The 20,910-nt window shown below is 38.9% G+C and overlaps 1 protein-coding gene across 6 annotated transcripts in view; it reads left to right on the plus strand.

Annotated features, from left to right (window-relative positions):
• Positions 1-2,516: 2,516 nt before the first annotated feature.
• LOC129725620 (GTP-binding protein RAD) overlaps positions 2,517-20,910 on the plus strand; it is a 139,335-nt gene continuing 120,941 nt past the window's right edge. For 2 of the 6 annotated variants that reach the window (XM_055681657.1, XM_055681662.1), the window contains exon 1: positions 2,517-3,449. The gene's annotated coding sequence lies outside the window, so the exon portion shown is untranslated. The remainder of the gene's footprint in view (positions 3,450-20,910) is intronic. The other 4 variants (XM_055681658.1, XM_055681659.1, XM_055681660.1 and 1 more) reach the window with 4 other exon arrangements.

Genomic DNA, 20,910 nt, shown 5'->3' on the forward strand with positions numbered 1-20,910 from the left:
GATTTTAGTGAAATGTTTAACTTCGACGAATCTTCAGTAATGTACCGCCGTAGATTATTTTACAATAATTTGTTGTGATAATGATATGTATTTTTGCTTCATTTAATCATGTTATGTATTGTTATGTTTGAGTTTTGTAAGGTATGTTTCAGACTAAAAGATGGTGAGATTTTTACGTACATTTGAGGAAGGTTCTCGTGACCACCTCAAGTGAGCTTTTCCTCACTCAACACTCATGGGGACCGATATTCGTCTGATGCTAAAAAAACGAATGAATGAAAAAATAAATAAATGAATGAATAAATAAATACTTGCCACGAATAATTATGACTATATCATCAGCGTATTCAACTTTTTTTTCTTCTTTTAGCTGGTTTGCCTCTACTGCGCAAATCCAACTATTTCAAAGCCTTTTTCTATCAATTTTTTGAGATATCATCAACTATTAATGATCATAGTAGAGGAGATATCACTCCTGCTTGCGGGTACCCTTTCATAGCTTTTGCACATATAACATCTCGTTAATCCAGTGAATAATGCAATTGTCGAAACCACGTTTCTTCATTGCAGCAGTCATTGAGTCATGAGATGAGTTATCAAATGCTCCTTCAATATCAAGCAACCCCGCAAGTGAGATTTCTTTTGCTGCAAAAGATTTTCCTAGTTTTGAAACTACAGTATGTAGTGCAGTTACCGACGATTTTCCCTCCTGGTATGCAAATTGATGTTTGCTAAGAGGAGTTAAAAAAAGATGACCTAATGTACTCAGTGATTATTTTTTCCATTGTTTTGAGAACGACTGATGATAAGCTGATTAGCCTAAAGGGTTTTGGTCAAGATTTGTTCTTTTTATTGGCCTCTACTTTCGGTAAAAATCTGATTGGTCAAAGTAATTACATCACCCCTAGTGCTATGTAGGCCAGTATTTACTGTTTCGTGAATTTCTGTCCTGGTTACAAGAATTCCAGTACTTGATGCAGATGTACTTTGGTCTTCATTTGAGTTAATGATCGACCCGGGAAAGTGTGTTCACATCATTTCCTCTACTGTTTCGCTAGCAGAGTTAGTACAAGAACCATCTTCTTTTCTTGGAGTACCTAACTCATTTGAATTATCTTTCTCAAGGATTCTTTGCAGCCTGGCGTTTGCTGGAGTATTTTCGATGTTTTCACATGTATGCCTCCTATGTATCCATTTTGATCTTCTGTTTTTTTTATAGGCGGTGAGAGATTGTTTGCTTAGCCCGGTTGAAAAGTTTCCGGCTTTTTCTGAAGTTTTTGCAAAGATTGGAGCCACCAAGGTACATCTCTATTTGTAGAGAATACCTTCGTAGGGCAGCAATCAAGATAGGGTTGTTGGATCAAATTTGAGAGATGTTTTGAGATTGTTTTGCATGCTGTGTGGCATGTGGCGCCGTCTTGCAACTTGCGCAATAAAAAGTCACGGATCATTCTATCACCGTGGATGGCAACGTCTTATTCAAAGACTTCAAACAATAACGGCTCAATAGTTCACTAGTTCATAAACCACATCAATCAGTAGCGAGTCCATGGTTTGATGTCCAACAAATTTGGTGAGAAATGTGGTAATAATCACGTCACTATGCTTCCGTGAACTGCATATCAGTCCCTTCTTGAGATCATAGAACGGACAGCGATAGAAGAACCGAAATGTTTAATTTAATGAAATACGATCACCTTTCAGTATTGATATGTTTTCTTATCAGATTGATGAAATTTTAATGTTTTTGATACTTTTGTTTCATAAATAATCATTTCATAACAATTACAATGAAATGAATTGAAATGGGACTTATATGCGATTATTTTATTCTACAGCATGGTAAATAATTACCTATTAGCTGCAGTCTTGACGACCATTGGGACTGAATTAGTTTATTGTTTTACAACATACAACTTTTCCAAAAATTACGTGTAAGTGAACAAAATACGTTTTATTAATTCTCATTAAGTCTTTTATACCGAAAGAGTATTCAAAGTGTCATTTAATTCGGAAAAGGTCGAATAATATTTTTAACTCCTCCATCTTAGTATTAGGTGTTACATTGCAAGCCATTATTAAAGTGAAGTACGACTCCAACCCACAATCAAAACAACAAGGTTTCTAGAATATGTTATAAATAGTATAACGAATTCAGACATTCTGTTGCTAATTCTAATTGCTAATGCTCCTAACGTTAGAAATACCTGTTTATAGCCTGACATACATGTTGATATGCGTTCTATTCATTAACTTCGAAAACCATATTTCTAATTCAAGCCAGTTTCAGACTGGAATGAAAAACAAAACAATACAAGAGAAAAGCGTCGCTCTCTCAAAACTCTTGCTCAACACGTTTCTCTTGTACAATCTCTGGTTAATATCTTCTGTCAGTTCATACTGCTTTTCCGAGTTTTCACCAAAGGACTACATTGGTGATTCGGGCGGATATGCTACAGAGTGAAATGTAAATTTACCTTCAACTTGTCGAGTTGGTAGATTTAGTTTACAGAGAATCGTCGCCATGAGCGAGCGGTTGTGACGCAGCTCAGTTATTTCCCATCGGCGTTTGTATATAATTGTGCAGTTCTTTGTGTTTTACTGTGTATCTGAGCAAATAAATGCTTTTGGGTTTACGGAGATAGCATTTTTTTCTATTATCTGCACAGTAGGTCATTTTCCAAGCATTACATTGCTCATGAGTTCAGTAAATTTATGTGTCAATCGGATTAATTATTGTGCCGCTACCAATTAGGTAGCTTTAAAGTAGCTCGGATTTGCTTTAATGGTAGTAAATTCAAACACGTGAAAGAATGAGAGGGGTTTGAAAAGCCGTGTTAAACACGATGAATGAGGAATTGATGCTAAAAATAGGTGGGTGTCTGATATTTTTGAATGTGTCTATAAAAAGTGCTTATATTTTCGTTTGTGAAGCGTATGAAATAGAATAAGTAGGACACCGGTCGTGAAGGCGCTCGCGTTTTAAAATACGATAGGAAAAATCTGCCGTCGACGTTTGTTTGTAACACAACAGGAGCAAATATATGCATACGAGCTTGTTTGGTGAAGTTTGAGTAATGCAAGTTATGTTAGCGTTCTTCAAAAGTATTCTACATGTTGAATATAAGCAATATGGTAAAGCAGTAGGATATAATAACCTACATATTTAGTGTCAAATTATCATATATTGATGCGACGGCGTGATTTGCGTTTTGGTGGCAACATAGAAGAAAACAAAACCGTACAAAATAAGTGAATGTTTGTAATATATGTATATGATATTTGATATATGAATGTATGACTATGGCTCTCATGATAAAGTATGTTTTTATCAATAATGTAATTGCCATTATGCGGTGAATCCCAAAAATGGTGCTATATGATAACAGGATCAATCAGTTCAACAAGTGAAGTACTCTCTATGAGACAATGTTCAACAAGCATAAAAGGTACATTTTTTCTTCTTTGCTACTGTTTAGTTAGTTTCAAATAAAATATACACTCTGATTTTTAGAGCTAAAGTTACCAAATTGATATACTTGCAAATAATTATCAATACAGTCAAACATTTGTGAGTCGATGTTCAATGAGTCGATATTTTCCATTACTCGATATTATCCTCAGGTCCTTTGATCTCTCATATAAACTTACCCCCAGTAGTCGATATTTCTGTTACTAGAAACTTTCTTTGTTTGAAGGGTAACTATGATAGTTGTTTTGTTTGCTGAATATAGACATCGCACATAGGGGTATTTGAGTGTAGAAGTTGGAATAAATTGCAAAACTCAAAATTATTATTGAGCCCCCATAATTAATACCACTAGATTAATAGATAGTGGGGGTATCCCATGGCAACTATTTTGCTTTAATTTGTTTTGTTTTTGGCTCACAACAGCTGTCAAACTAGAAAGTAAAAGCAAAGCAGATTTTGAACACGAAGTTTTGTGATTTTTTCGGTGGAATTTATAACACTGGTGATTTTATTCGGCCTGTTTCGAATATGGTTTAAATGAGAGGTATACATTAGGTTTTGAACATTTTAGATGGAGGGTTTGGTGTCTTGTTGACTGTATATTTTGCATTGTCAATTATGAATATTTTACCTTTCGAATTGAACTTTGAAATTGTTTTTTTCTATGTTCTGGACATTTCTGTGCACAAACAAACTCATTTTTAAGTAGATACGAGTGTCCTTAAACACGTCCAGAAAAAAAAACTTGCGCATGTTTGCACGTTTAGTATATATCATGATTTTATGCAATCCTATGCAATGTTTTTTTAATTTATGAGTTGTATTTTTGAAATGGCGACGTGTTTTCAGACACCGAAAAAAACTTTCAGAGGAAACTTCTTTGAAAATGGCTTCAAGAATCCTCTGCCACACCATGGAATGAAAAATTTTTTAGGCGAAGTTTTTCCAAATAATGAATCGTTCTTAATATCGCGAAAGATACTTAAACAGCGAATTAGTGTTATTAAAGCAGCTATCATGCGCACGTGGACAGCATCTAATCGACACAAAATCCGCTTCTTTACAATGAATGATACTTTGAGTCTCTTGGTTCCAGAACAAGTCAATTCCTCTAAGGAGGTCGTTGTAACATTTGGGTATGATTTTTAGGATGAGTCTGATAAATAAACGTTATTGTATATGACTTCGTTTAACTGTATAAAAATCAAATATAAATAAGAATATAATTCCAGCTTAATCTGTTTTTGTGCAATCGTTCATTTTTGTGCAGTCTGTATTGAAACTGTCTGCACAAAAGCAAAACTTCAGAACTACATTCCGATTCGAATCTCGAATTTTTGTTTGTTATTATTAATCATTACTTCGCGGTCAACTATTGCGTGTACAGGTCAATTGCAAGGCTAGTACTACGATCGTAAGGGACCTGGGCGTAGTCTTAGACTCCAAACATACATTCATAGAACATTATAACACAATAATCAACAAAGCAAATAGTATGCTGGGCTTTATAAAACGCTTTGGCCATAATTTTCAAGACCCATATACAATCAAACTATTATATTTTACATACGTCCGACCAATTCTGAAATACTGTAGCATTGTATGGAATCCCTATATAGTAACACATAAAGAACGCATTGAATTTGAGCGGGGGCCTAGTGTGGTTGGTAACGTCTCCGCCAACCACGCTCGACGCCTGGGTTCGAATCCCACCGCCGACATAGGTGTCGATGGTTGTGAGGTGTCGTGATCCACTCACAACCAACCCAACTGGTCTAGATTCAATCCTAGTCGACACCGGGAGATTTTCTGAGGCTAAAAATCTTCGGGATCACGCCTTCCATCGCATGAGGAAGTAAAGCCGTTGGCGCCGGTTTGTTAATAAACGGGTCGTGAGTTAGGGTTCTGGGTGTGGAGTCGCCTCCCTGGGCGTCGGTGATTGGCCACAACAAAGGCGGAACTAGACCGACGAAAAATAAGCGAGAATAAAAAAAAAATCTGTCCAAAAACAATTCCTTTTGTACGCGCTTCGTAAGCTAAATTGGACAGCATTTCCCTTACCATCATATGAAGCACGCTGCATGCTTATAGACATACAAGCACTTAAAGAACACCGCGAACTTTCAATGCTTTACTTTATCAATGACATTATTTCTCAACGCGTGCAGTCTTCTAAATTATTATTGCAACTAAATTTTTATGCACCCAGTCGTCAATTAAGAAATCGTAAAATATTTTCGGAATACTCTCACAGAACTAACTACTCAAAAAATGGCCCAATCAATCGCAATTATGTGTCCACAGTCCAAATAAGCACTGACGAAGGCACTAAGTAAGTGTTGAAATACGTATATGCAAGTGATAAGTGAAAAGTGATAGAATTAAATAGTGAAAGTGTATGAAAAGTGTAATGTGTAGTAAGAAAAGTTATTTATCACTGCTACGTAGATATTATTTATCTTCCAATTACAATTTTCATATTAAAGACATAGAAACTGCTAAATATGAAAATTTCAGCGTTATTGTGCAGGAAAATATTTTGTTCCAACTTTTCAATCAAAATACCCCTATGTGCATCGTTCCAATTGCTGAATATAGACATCGTCCCAATATGGGATTATTGAACGAATAAAGTTCACTACCTTATTGGGAGAAGTCATCCAAATATCTAATGGTTGTATGAAGTATTTATCAAAGAATTGCTGCCTCCTTTGAAAGAGTGCTCTACAATCACATAGTAAATGTTCCGAGATTTCCCTATAGAGGTTACTTGGGCAGTGGCCTGTTACAAGACCACTGAAGGTACATAAGGTGAAACGGGATTGTGGTCTTTTCCTATACAATTTTAAGGTTAGAGTTTTTTCTACTTTTGTAGTTTGAGCGTAAAAAAAATCGGCTTCCACTAAATAAACAGCACTCATATTCCTACTTCAGGCATGCAACAGTTGTGAAAACAATTAATAAAAGTTTCATGTACGTAGTCTTCATAAATCAAGAGAAAATTAGATTGCAAAATTCGAGTTGATCGTGACCACGTCCCGTTTCACCATAAGGCTTTTTTTATATACTTAGCAATCGCTGGGTTACGTTTTTTTTGGGGTGCTTTAAATCTTTTCGATTGTCGGGCTGATTTGTTGTTTTTTTTAAGTGTTTTCTATCATTGACTTTTCCCTCTTCTTAAGTTCCATTTTGAGGGCACATTCTGAGATTCCACAAAACGGTTCTGGCCCTATGCTCTGATCCATTTCTCGCCAAAAGATCAGCCTTTCCATTCCCTTATATGCCGAAATACCCAGGTACCCAGCCAGAATAAATTCACTTCACTATTCACTATTCACTATTAAATTCACTTCACGCCACCTATAGTAGCAATTGAATGCAATACCAAACCAATTTCTATGAACAGGAAACGGACTTCAGTGCTTTTAGTGCAGCTTGACTATCCGGTAAATTGCATATATTTGCATGTCTATAGTTGCGTCACTTGTAGCCTTACATATTAGTTTTTCCATGTGCAATCTCCAATTCAATTTGCTGTCTAGAGTTACTCTTAAATAGTTAACTTCTTGAGAAAATTCTAGTTTCGTTCCATTAGGGCATAGGTCAGAAATTTTTATTTTTTTCTGCGTTAGTTTTTTTTTTATACATAGTCCCGCCTTTTTGCACATTGTAGTTAAATTTAGAGCATGTTGGAGTCTATCTCTGATTACGTGCTCTTACTTTCCACGAACTATCACTACTATATCGTCTGTAAAACCAATTACTTCATAGTCTTGTGATTCTAGTTGTGTCAACAGTTCATCAACCACTAATGGTGACAGCAGGGTGGGCATCCTTTTGTAGTTCTTATTGTGACTGTTGAGCTTCCATGATTGCAAATTATTTCTCTTTTTTGTAACATTTCAAATATCCAGTCAACGATAATTATGTCGAAGTTACATATGAGCCGTTGCGGAACAGAGTAGTCTATATGCCATCGAGCAAATTTGTCAGGAGAAGCAATTTTCGAAAAATCTCTGAATAAAATTCTGTTCAACGGATTCTTTCAAACAAAATGTTCTAATAAAGATTATGAAGCGGTTTAACATGTTAATGCATAAAATTACCATTTTTTGGCGAAATAAGTGAATTTACCATACCAATGTACATAGACCACTCTGACTTCATATATATTTTACTAGAATCCTCGTATCGTTTCGGAACAGAGTGGTCTATGTACATAAACATAAATAAAAATGACGTTAACTTGTACAAAATGGCTAGTGTCACATGTTATATGATATACATGGCATGTCACATGTAACATGTGACGTGTAACATTACATGTAACACAAAATGTTACATATTACATGATATTTGACATGTTACATTTTTCGTGTTACATTACGTGTAACATGTTACAAACCACGTGTAACATGTTAAAGGACAAGTGACAAGTTACATATCACATGTAATATGTTACATGTCACATGTTACATGATGGTATTACCTCGATTTATGTACATAGATCACTCTGTTCCGAAACAGAATGGCCATTTCAAAATTTCAACATGGTATAAATCAGCCTCCCCAGCTGGTCTCGAGGTACGATGCCTAACAAGCCAGTTATCGTAGGTTCGAGTCTCGGCTCGGGAGAGACTGTTAGTGTCAGTAGGATCGTAGCGCTAGCCCCGCAATTGTCCTGTACACTCAACAGTTGGCTGCGAAGTCTGTGTATAGTAAACAGAAGGTCATGTAGCACCAAGGCTTTGCTTTGCTTTATAAATCAGCTTTAAAGCTCGATTTTTCGAAATTTTTCTAGTCTCCTAACTTCAGCTTCTTGAGTAGATGTGGTTTATGTAAAAAACTCATTTTTGAAAAAAAATGGTCTTTAGACCACTCTGTTCCACAACGGCTCATATTTTTCTTCTCATCGTAGAGCTTATAAAATTTATTTCATTTCTATTATTTATTCGTTTGATATGTGATATATTATTCATAATACAAATTGCTATGCACAAATATGTAAGCTGCGGTATTCACCCAGATTAGTGCTTTTTTAAGTAATTGATCGAAGCTAACTAGAGTCGTCACAGATTTTGTAAGATTTCAACCGTTGCCCATTAGGATAGTGAAATTTTAAACTAAACGTTCAAATACATGCACACTTAGGTTAACGGGGGTATTTTGGCCAGCTTTGGGAAGTGTTCGCACAGTTCATTAAAAACAAACACAACTCTATTGAACCATTGTTAAAAGCTAAGTGTCTAATTTAATATACACCGTTCAACAATGCAATATATTGAAAAATATTCTAGAAGTATCAAAATTTCTACGAAGTACTAAAAGCATATTTTGGTCCACCAAATTTTTACTTTGGCCCACCTTTATATCTAGAGACGTGTATAGAAATAGTTCGGACTAATTGTATTTAAGATCATCATCGGTATTTTTAGAGTAAAAATAGGGGGTTTGAGGGGAACATCCTTCTGCTGTGAATTTTTGTAAATTTTTGGCATTTAAAAATGAAATGATTTGGCTTATAGCGGTTTGACAGGCATTCTCATCCAATTTCATACCGTTAAATGTGATAAATTAAAAAGTAATTACCTGTAAATTTTCACAAGCTGCTTCTTTGTTCACGGGCAACGGCCGAACGGTAAACAATTTTTTTATTTATTTAGATGGCCGTCCGTCCTAAGACATGGCCTGCATAACGTGGTTCCGCCAATTCACTCGGTCCATGGCTGACTGCCTCCAGTTTCGCGGGCACCCGGTACTTTGCAGATCGTGCTCCATCTGGTCCACCCATCTCGCTCGTTGCGCCCCTCGCCTCGTCGTTCCCGCCGGATTCGAAGCGAACACCAATTTTGCAGGGTAGCTATCCGGCATTCTAGCTACATGCCCTGTCCAGCATATCCTTCCAGCTTTAGCCACTTTCTGAATACTGGGTTCACCGTAGAGGCGCGCAAGCTCGTGGTTCATCCTACAGCTCCACAGTCCGTTCTCCTGCACACCGCCAAAGATAGTTCTTAGCACCCGACGTTCAAAAACTCCGAGTGCTCGCAAGTCCTCCTCGAGCATTGTCCACGTCTCATGCCTGTAGAGAACGACCGGTCTATTAGCGTTTTGTACAGGATACACTTGGTGCGAAGACTCAGATTTTGCGACCGTATGGAGCCCATAGTACTTCCACTTCCACTTCCACTGATAATACATCTCCTTATCTCTCGGCTGGTATCGTTGTTCTTAGTTACCAGAGAGCCGAGGTACACAAACTCGTCGACCACCTCGAACTCATCCCCGTCGATTGTTACCGTATTGCCTAGGCGTGACCTGCCGTGCTCGGACCCACCTGCAAGCATATAATCAGTTTTTGACGTATTATTCTTCAGTCCGATCCTATCTGCTTCACGTTTCAGTCGGGTATACTGGTCTGCCACCGTCACAAATTTGCTGCCGACAATATCCACGTCATCCGCAAAGCAAATAAATTTACCTGATCTGTTGAAAATCGTGCCCCGCATGTCAAACCCCGCTCGTCTCACAACATCCTCTAGCGCGACGTGAAACAATAAGCAGTTGTCGGAGCCCCCTGTGAGACTCGAATGGGTCCGACGTTCCACCCGAAATTCTCACACAACACTTCACATCCTCCATCGTAGCCTTAATCAGTCTTGTCAGCTTCCCCGGGAAGCCGTTTTCGCCCAGAATTTTTCATAGCTCTTGTCGGTTTATTGTGTCGTATGCGGCTTTAAAATCGACGAAAAGATGGTGTGTAGGGACTCTAAACTCGCGGATCTGCCGCAGTGTAAAGATTTGGTCAGTCGTAGACCGTCCTTCCATGAAGCCGGCCTGGTAGCTTCCTACAAACCTGCTGGTAGCTTCCTACAAACCTGCTGGCTAATGGTGACAGGCGTTGGAAGATGACCTGGGAAAACACTTTGTAGGCGGCATTCAGGACTGTGATCGCTCGATAGTTCTCGCAGTCTAGTTTGTCGCCCTTTTTGTATAAGGGGCAGATAACCCCTTATTTCCACTCCTACGGTAGCTGTTCTGTTTACCAGATCTCGACGATCAGCCGAAGCAGCGAGCTAGCCACTTTGTCGGGGCACATCTTAATAAGCTAAGCTCCGATGCCGTCTTTTCCGGTCGCTTTGTTGTTCTTGAGCTGCCGGATCGCATCCTTAACTTCGCTTATTGTTGGGGGTGGCACATCTTCGTCGTTCGTTGCACCGAACACGTGTTCTCCGCTCCTGTTGTGGTCTCCTGCTTGCACGCCATTGAGGTTTACATCGTAGTGCTGCTTCCACCTTTCGATCACCTCACGATCATCCGTCAAAATGCCTTCATTCTTATCCCTACACATTTCGGCTCGTGGGACAAAGCCGCTGCGGGATGCGTTGAGTTATTAGTAGAACTTTCGTGTTTCGTGTGAGCGGTGCAGCTGCTCGAGTTCTTCACATTTCTCCTCTTCCTGGCGACGCTTTCTTTCCTTGAAGAGTTGGTGTTGTGTTGCTTCAGTCGCGCGAGATTATACCGTAGCGGGCGACGGTACCGTATGTTATTCACAACAGATAGTTTTTGCGTATCTTAACCATCACTAGGTAGTGATCCGAATCGATGTTAGCACCTCGATGTGATCTGACATCGATAATGTGCCGACCATCTATCAAAACGTGGTCGATTTGTGTTTCTGTTCTATTCGGTGATCTTCAGGTGAGTCTATGGTGGAGGCTATGCTGGAAGAAGGTGCTACGTATGGCCATATTCTTGGAGGTGGCAAAGTCGATTAGTATGAGGCCATTTTCATTCGTCAGCTGGTGTGCACTGAATCGTCCAATCACCGGTCTGTACTCCTCCTCCTGGCCAACCTGCCATCACTATAAAAGCTGTTCCCAGCTCATGTGTGCTTCCACAACTCTGGTAGATGGTGCGACCATCCCTGTACGTACGCACCATCGTCCCCTTCCAGCATACCACCTGCAGCGCTACGATGTTGAACTTGCGGGTCTTCAATTCCTCGGAAAGCACGCAAGTACCTCCTGGGAAGTTGAGAGATAGTCCGTTTTCGTTGCCTAGGTCCTAGCCGATTGTTCCGGTCCGTACTTAACGTTATTGCGTTCGTTGCTGTTGTTTTTTAATGGTCCGGGCTTGCAAGGCCAGCGACCAACCCCACTATGTCGCAGGAGGGCCATCGTAGTGCCATTGTTTAGAGTCCCGGGCACTACCAGGACTTGAGAAGGACACTGTGTTACTTAGAACGCTTCTGTTGGTGTCGATCCCAGGAAACTCCTATCCGAGGAAGGAAGCCCCGCCCCCTGTCAGCATGCGACCAGCAGTCTCACCAGGGTTGGTTACCCGATCTTTCCACTGGCTACTCGCACATCAGTTGGTACCACGAGAAGGTAGGGGTACGGTAGCTGGAAGGCTGAGGTTCACTAGTGGGAACTGTTATGCGCCTTTGGTCCAGTCATTAACCAACGGTAAACAAATAGATGTCAAAACTTGGCATGGCCAAAATATATTCGCTTCAGAAAGAGGGAAACATATTTCGGCCATGCAATTCCAATGGCAAAACTTTATTCAATGATTGTTCTTCAGAATACTATTCTATTTTGTCTCCGATTAGTCCTACATGCTTTTCTTCTGTAAGAAACCCTTCAACAATTGATTTGGTGCTAACAGATCAAAGTCACGTATGTAGTGATTTGATCACACATGTTGACTTTGATTCTGACCATCTTCCAATAACTTTTTCTTTATCACATGAATCAGTTTTAAACCCTATGAGCTCTGTTTTTAATTATAACAAGGCTAATTGGGAAAAATACAAAACTCATATTGAGAGATAATTTCAATAATGAGCTTGATTTGCAAAACGAAGTGAATATTGATTCCGCTTTGGAAGCATTAAAATGTGCAATTGTTGATGCCAGGAATTATTCTGTTCGAAAGGCTCAAGTGAAATTTGATTCACCAATAATTGACGAAAATCTTCAACTTCGTTGAAAAAAATGTCCGCAGACGTCAATATCAACGTTCTCGTGACCCTGTTTTTAAAACTATTTATAAAGATTTACAGAAAGAGATTAAACATAGATTTACTCTTCTGAGAAATTAAAATTTTGAGACTAAAGTTGAAAAATTTAAACCATATTCAAAACCCTTTTGAAAGCTGTCGAAGATTTTTAAGAAACCTTCAAAGCCTTTTCCAGTTTTGAAAAATGGTGAACGTTTCCTGTATCTAATGAACAAAAGGCTCAAAGACTTGGTCATAACTCAAATTTGAATTTTGTGAGTCCAATTGAAAATGAAGTCACACGTCAATTTGATTTAATTTCTTCCCAGAATTTTTTACCTGCAGAAATAATTGAAACTAACTTGAATAAGATTAAATCAATTATTAAAAATTTCAAAAATATGAAAGCACCTGGTGACGATGGAATCTTTAATATACTTATCATACATCTTCCTGAGAGCGCAATGGAATTTTTAGTGAAAATTTTCAATTGCTGCTTCAAAATTGCATATTTTTTCAAATTATGGAAAAATGCAAAAATTACTCCAATTTTAAAACCGGATAAGAATCCAGCTGAAGTTTCAAGTTATCGACCAATCAGTTTACTTTCTTCAATAAGTAAACTGTTTGAGAGAATTATTCTTAACAGGATGATGTCACACATCAACGAAAATTCAATTTTTGCGGATGAACAAATTGGATTTCGCCATGGGCACTCCACTACTCACCAATTGCTCAGAGTTACTAATATGATACGAGCTAACAAATCTGAAGGTTATTCCACTGGACTGCTTTTTAGACATAGAAAAAGCATTCGACAGTGTTTGGCATAAAGGTTTGATTTCGAAATTGCAAACTATTAATTTTCCAATTTTCCTAATCAAAATTTTAAAAAATTATCTTACTGATCGAACTCTGCAGGTTGTCTATCAGAATTCAAAATCTGATAGATTTCCTGTCAGAGCAGGTGTACCTCAAGGTTCAGACTTGGGTCCAGTCCTGTACAACATATTCACTTCAGATCTTCCTGATTTGCCTCCAGGATGCACAAAGTCATTGTTCTACGATGACACAAGCATTTCCGTAAGAGGAAAAAGTCTTTGTGTCATATGCATTCGATTGCAGAAAAGTTTAGATATTTTTTCTTCCTACTTGCAAAAGTGGGAAATCTCTCCCAATGCTTCTCAAATGATAATTTTTCCGCATAAGCCTAGGGACTCTTTCCTCAAGCCAAACAATAATCACGTTGTCAAGATGAATGGGGTTATTTTAAGTTGGTCTGACAAGGTTAAGTACTTGGGACTAATTTACGATAAAAACTTATTTTCAAAGAGCACATTGAGAGTATACAAACCAAGTGCATCAAATATACGAGATGTTTATATCCTCTCATTAACATGAATTCTAAACTTTGTTTAAAGAACAAACTTTTGATTTACAAACAAATTTTTAGACAAGCAATGCTTTATGCTGTACCGATCTGGTCAAGTTGCTGTTCAACAAGGAAGAACACGCTCCAAAGGATTCAGAATAAAATTCTGAAAACGATTTTGAAGCGTTTTCCTTGGTTTGGTACACTCGAATTACATAGACTTACTGGTGTTGAACCATTAGAAGCTATGTCAAATAAAACTATTATCAATTCTCGACAAAAATCGTTGCAATCCTCAATTGCTACGATGAGCTCTCTTTAAAGCCAATGAGGTAGCAATTAAGTTAGTTATAAGTTTACTTCCCCTTTTCTGACAAGTAGGTTAAAATCCCTACGAATGATAAGTCCTAATTGCGAAAGCAAACAAATCCTAACAATTAAAATTACAAATTTTCAACAGTGTTGAGAAGTCACCATTTGTGATTGGACACACATACTCATTACTTAATAATATTTATAATAAATACTTAAGCTACTAACAAATCCCCCCTTTAAAAAAAAATATTTCGGCCATGCGTTTAACCACATTTTGAACTTTTTCCAACATGTTAGAGTATACAAACTGTTTCTATGACATTTTATTGATGTTACTACAACGACGAATTATTTCAAAAGCATACATATTTGTTACAATAGCTTCCAGACGTTGACTTGTATATTACCATTTCTTCTTGACTTTGGGTTGACTCAGCCATGACTTTGAATATGTATGTACTAATTCCAAAATAACACTACCTAGAGCCAGTTTTCGCCGAAAATTATAGTATAGTATGATTCTTAGGTGTGTTATTCAATGTTGCATGCATAGTTTTCTAATATGCATTGAAATTATCAGATAAAATGTGTGAAATGTTACCGGGTGGGCCAAAATATGCATGTGGGCCAAAATACCCCCGTTACCCTAGCGTTCCATCACTTCAATTATTGGTACAGAATATTGAGCTTTTTTTGTAAATGTTTAGTTCGTAATTAAAACTATACGAGTTACTACTATTAGTTCGAAATCAATACTATACGAGTTGGATACTAAAGGTAGTATGAAAATAGCCGTGAAATTGAATCGCTACTTCTCTCGTTTTATACTTTGCGGAGATGTCAGTTACGAATAAATGGCTATTATTCACTAAACAAGTAACATATGGTAGTGCACCTGTTACCTGTTGCTGGAAACAAAAAGAGAATATAGCAGGAGTACAATGTTCATGTGCATTTTATGTATATATATATATAGACGGAGAAAGCATGAGAACAGTAGGGTAAGGGTGAACACGCTGCTTTAGTTGCGTTAGCCAAACTAAGAAGAACAAATAAATAGAACAAATTTTTGTATACCATATAAATCTAAAACTTTAATAAAAAATTAATGTGTGATGGTTTATCGAAATGTTTTTGATTTGTTGCTACGATGAGCTCTCTTTAAAGCCAATAAGGTAGCAATTAAGTTAGTTATAAGTTTACTTCCCCTTTTCTGACAAGTAGGTTTAAATCCCTACGAATGATAAGTCCTAATTGCGAAAGCAAACAAATCCTAACAATTAAAATTACAAATTTTCAACAGTGTTGAGAAGTCACCATTTGTGATTGGACACACATACTCATTACTTAATAATAGTTATAATAAATACTTGAGCTACTAACAAATCCCCCCTTTAAAAAAAAAATCTTGCGGCCATGCGTACCGCACAGAAAAAATTTTTTTTTAGAGTCAATCAAGAACAAAAATAATAATAATAGAAAACCTCGAATTAATCTACCCAGCGATGTAGTCCGTCTTTACTGATTCGGAAGCTATTATTTTTCAAAATAGATGTTGTTGGATAGATAAAATGTAGAACAATTTTGTGATATGCTAGTTATCACTCTAATTTCATTGATAAGCGGTAAAATTGATGAGTTTCAATGACAAATTTACGCGAACAATGATCCAATTACATGCGAGCATTCCTAGCACAGACGACGTGAATGGACACCAACCGTTTCCTGTGATATTCTTTGTTCAATATCACAAAAAAAACTGACAGAGTCTCCCCGTCCCAATAGGTCAATTTATTTTTGCTTCCATGAGCTTAGACTAATATGATGTCTCGAAGGTAAAAGTTCTCCGAACAGTTTTAAACAATCCCCATTGTTGAACAATTCCTAATACTGCTGTTAGAACGTAATAAAAACTGATGTCTTGAAAGAAAGCATGCTGGTAAAAGCAATAGTACCAGTGGAGCAGAGAGCCGCAGGTCTGTCACCATCTATGATTGCAGCGGTACTCTTTCATTTGTATATTTCAGCGGTACACTTCTAGTCGTACAGCAGCGATACTATTCGTACTGCTGTGTTAAATTTCGTATTCAGTGGTACACTTCTATTCGTATATTTCTATTTGTGTGCAATCGAAGAAAAACTGCAATGCTGCTGCTGATGGTGAGTGGAAGTTTATCTCATAAATATGATTACCATAAATTACTTAACAAGAATTGTACATTTTTGCAACGGTTATAGCACAGACAGACGTCCAAGCAAGAACAACATTCGTCGAAAATTCTGTGTAAATTTTCAAAATAAAATGAAAATAAAATTTGTAACGGCCTAAATGTACAGTAACTAGAGTGAAGATTTGCGTTGCCTTCGTCGTGGTAAAGAGAACTTTTCCCTGGGCCGTAATTGCCCTCCGTGATGCCAAAGGGTGAAATTAAACACAACGTAGGGCCGTCCGCGATCATATTTGGTGCCGTGACCAGGATCGCGCCAATTTGGTATCACGTTAGGCTATCGCAAGCCACCGGCAACTTTTTCGAATACGCCGCGCAAGTGCAGAACAAACGTGTTCTCGTCGTGTTAGTGTGTAAATTATAGCAACCACCCCAAATAGTTCTGCTGGGGCCCTCGAGTGCCAATTTTTACTAACCGGGACGTCACACTCATCAAACCAAACCTACGCAGCTAACTAGGGGTGGGCAAAACGGCTCTTTTGCAAGAGCGGCTCTGAACCGCTCACTCACGGTTCTGTACCGACTCATATGAACGGCTCATGGTTCACAATGATTCACAAGCGTTGGCAGTTCGCGTTGTCTCGGTAAAGTTCGGGTTCGCGCGAACCAAACAGTTCTGGTGCGCTCAAAGAAACGTGGTTCTTTTTCGTGAGCTGTTCGTTCTTTCGCTCTTTTTAAGAACCGGTTCATATGAACGGCTCGTGAGCCGTTTGCCCATCCCTACAGCTAAGCAAAACGTTCAAGTTTTTACGTTTGCGATTAATTCCTCGCGCGTTGAATAAATCCGACGGTTAGCAGTCGGTAGTCGGCAGTGGCGCAAGCCGATAGTCTTGCCGCAACGCAATGACAATCAGAACAATTGAAAATGTGCGGTGAGTGGAATTTGGGCTGCAAAAGCGTTTGGAGCCGTCAAACGGATCGTTTTGCATCAAATCGCAAGCAACTAACAAAATTTGAAGTGAACATTTTCGGACAATGATTCTCGTGTGCTGCTCAGTGCTGACCAACGACGAACTAGAAGTAGGAAGTTGCCTTCAACAATTGGCGGAACATGCCGTTCGCTAATTTCAAGGAATGCTGATCGACGGAACGAATCGACATTCATCCTTTTCATCATGAGCAGCCACAAGCTAGAAGTGGCCAGGCGGTTCCAGTAATCGATGTCTCTGGGGGTAGCGCGTTTAGGTCAACCGCGGCGACCGAAAACTGCTGCCCCACAATCCTGATTAGTTAAGTATTTATTTTTATATGCAACAATGCAGTACGTTTACACTGTGAAAATTTTTACCCTCATCAGTTACCTGTTTTCGACGGAGTCAAGCCTCCACCCGGACCGCTGCGTCTACGAACTTTCGGAGTCGCACTTCCGCCTGGACCTCTGCGTTTGGTGCCGTGTCTCCACTTGGATCCATGCGTCCCCACCATGGAATGGTTAGCAGCCGTGCCTGCTTTCGATGGAGCTGTGTATTCATCCCGGGCCAACGCGTCTGTACAAAGTGATGTTTATGGAACAGTGCCTTCATTGACGGACCTCTGCGGCCACGCTATTTTCGGAGCCATGCCTCCACCCTTTCGGAGTGATGCCTCCAGGAGCCCTGCCTCCTTGTATTGATATTCGGGGCCGTGCCTCCACCTGTCGGAGTCCTGCCTCTTCGTGTAAATAGTCGGAGCCATGCCTCCACTTTTGGGAGCGATGTCTCACTCAGAGCCCTGTCTCAACGTGTACATTTAGAGCCATGCCTCTACCTCAAGCCACAAGCAAGAAGTGGCTACCTGGTATCCACCAGCAAAGCATCAGGGGCAACACGATTTTGGTCAACTGCGGCGACCGAAACTGTTGCCCCACCCCCACAAGTTAAGTATACAGCAATACGATTTGAAGATAAAGTCATTCAGGCGGAACAAATTTTAGCCAAAATCCTGCAGCCGATAGGAATCCATCGGAAGCTTTACCGGTGCATGTTTCGTCGCATGCTTCTACTCGTCATCATGGATGGTTGTTGCCGCTATTATCTTTGCGTCCAGTCAACGTTACATCGCCTCACCGGCAGTCGCATTCACCATCGCTGCCTGATCTTCACCAGGAAGAATTGGATTTCGCGGTCTTCATCGCTACTCACCTCGTCATCATCGTCGCTACCCAACAACCGGTAACATCGTGCTTGCGCCTGCCGAACCCCTGCCTATTCGTTCAGAAAACGTTAAAACCCATGGGGTTTCAAGGGGGGAGTATGTTCGGACAGAAACTCCTGCTTCAGCTGGGGATCACTGTAAATTGTGAGTGACCAGCTGAGGCCCAAGCGACGCTGGTTTGCGCGCGATTATTGTAAACTTTGTTCTGGCTTGACAATGCTGCCGTCCGAGAGGCAGCCAATAAAAGCGCTTTCACAGCAGCGCCAGTGTTCGTTGTAGGTAGTCGATTTGCGTCCGGCGACAGCGCCGGCACGCTGCTCCATTGTAAATGTTATAAAACTAGAATAAATGTACAGTAACTAGAGTGAAGATTTGCGTTGCCTTCGTCGTGGTAAAGAGAACTATTCCCTGGGCCGTAATTGCCCTTCGTGATGCCAAAGGGTGAAAATAAACACAACGTAGGGCCGTGCGCGATCAAGAGTTAATTTTGATTTTGACGCATTACGAGAAATGTTCGGTGCTTCTTCAACAATAACGATACGCTTGTGCCTTGCCAAAAAGATGTTTGCACAAAATCATACTTCAGGCATAATATCGCCAAATATGAGCGAGATTTTTTCGAGTGTTGTTAAATATATTTTTAAAAATAGATTTTAAGGGAAGGATGAAAATAGAAATACGTAAGTCACTGAGCAAACAAATTGATTCTGTCTGCGGACTCTGTATATTTTGTAACAAAAAATCCCTTAATTGCCGTGTTTAGTCCCACGTCACCATTTCATACAACCCTAGGGCTGTATAACTTGTAGTATTTGGTCCAAAAAAATATTTTTTAGCAACCAACAGCGCAAGTATGAAATTTCGTAACAGAATCAGTAACGTTCTACCGTAGGCGATTTCCGGTATTACACAGAACATATGAGCAAAGAAAGTATAAATGAATCATGTTAAATTGAAGCGCTGCAAAAATTATACTAAATAAAAGGTTTTGGAGCATGTTGCTAGAAACTTGGATTTTCCCTTATATTGTAGCTTTGATGGTATAGCAACTATTTTGAATAACGTTTTTAAAAACTTTACACGCGAAAGTTGGATGGTGCGAAACCACATCAATATTTTGTTTTATTAGCACATCTCCCGTACTATTTTGGAACCAATATAAGGGATGTGTGTTGTTCATTACGCATTTATATCTTATAATACCAATATAGTTCACTTACGCGAAATCATGAAGACACATTGAAAATCTCGCCAAACATGTGAAAAGGGCCCATGTGCCATATGTAAACAAGCCAAATTTTCTAATTTTTTGATTAATACAAGCGAAATCTACCATTACCGATAAGATTTGTTGATCGAAGAATTTATTTTCAATCAACCGATCTCATTTGTACGAGTAGATTAGGCTTGTATTTATTAAAAAACGTGAAACTTTGGCTTGTTTACATATGGCACATGGGCCCTTTTCACATGTTCGGCGAGAAATGACAGAAGCGCTAGTCACCTTTTCGACCGCTAGGAGTGCTAGGAGGACATTCGAAAAAGAATAACTTTTGACAATAATATTACCCGAATGGGTACACTGAAAAAAAAAATGCACCCATTATTTTGAATTTAATATTGAGAATGGAGTTCACTTATGTATGAGGCAGTACATGGGTGACGTTTCACGGTTGGTACGTTTGTTGTTATTGTTTTTGCAACCTCAAACCCAAAACAGAACCGAACACAAAATCTTAATGTCTGCAAACAAATCAAGAGTGTATTTTATTGTTGTGTTAAGGATGGCTAAATAAGCATGCAGGTATATTGTTCGCATAAAGTACTCAAAGTTCATTATTGAGGTTAAGAAAGTTCTAGTAATTTATTTCAAAACATTAGTTTCCAGAGTAGGCAGTGTGACTTTGCACTCGTATCCAAGTGAGTTTTAAAACTTGCTTGCACATTTATTTCCGGTTTGCACGTAAACCCTACTATCACTTGAGTTAGATTTGAGTTTGAATCCTGCATAACAACAATTGCATAAAAATCGTATTGCGATGAAATTCGCGCCGCGTCGGCTGCAACAGTTTGTTGCTATGTCCTTTGAAAGCATAAAATCGATCTAAAAACAAAACTCATCGCGTCACATCATCGCCTGCATTTTTTTTAAGGGGGGATTTGTTAGTAGCTTAAGTATTTATGATAAATATTAGTATGTGACTTCTCAACACTGATAGAAATTTGTAATTTTAATTGTTAGGATTTGCTTGCTTTCGCAATTAGGACTTATCATTCGTAGGGATTTAAACCTACTTGTCAGAAAAGGGGAAGTGTCATCGCCTGCATCGTTGGATACATCGTGCACTGCATGCATTGCACGCATTCAAACTCAATCGATCAGAGTGTG

The sequence above is a fragment of the Wyeomyia smithii genome, chromosome 2, assembly GCF_029784165.1.
Source record: "Wyeomyia smithii strain HCP4-BCI-WySm-NY-G18 chromosome 2, ASM2978416v1, whole genome shotgun sequence".
NCBI classification, from domain to species: domain Eukaryota; kingdom Metazoa; phylum Arthropoda; class Insecta; order Diptera; family Culicidae; genus Wyeomyia; species Wyeomyia smithii.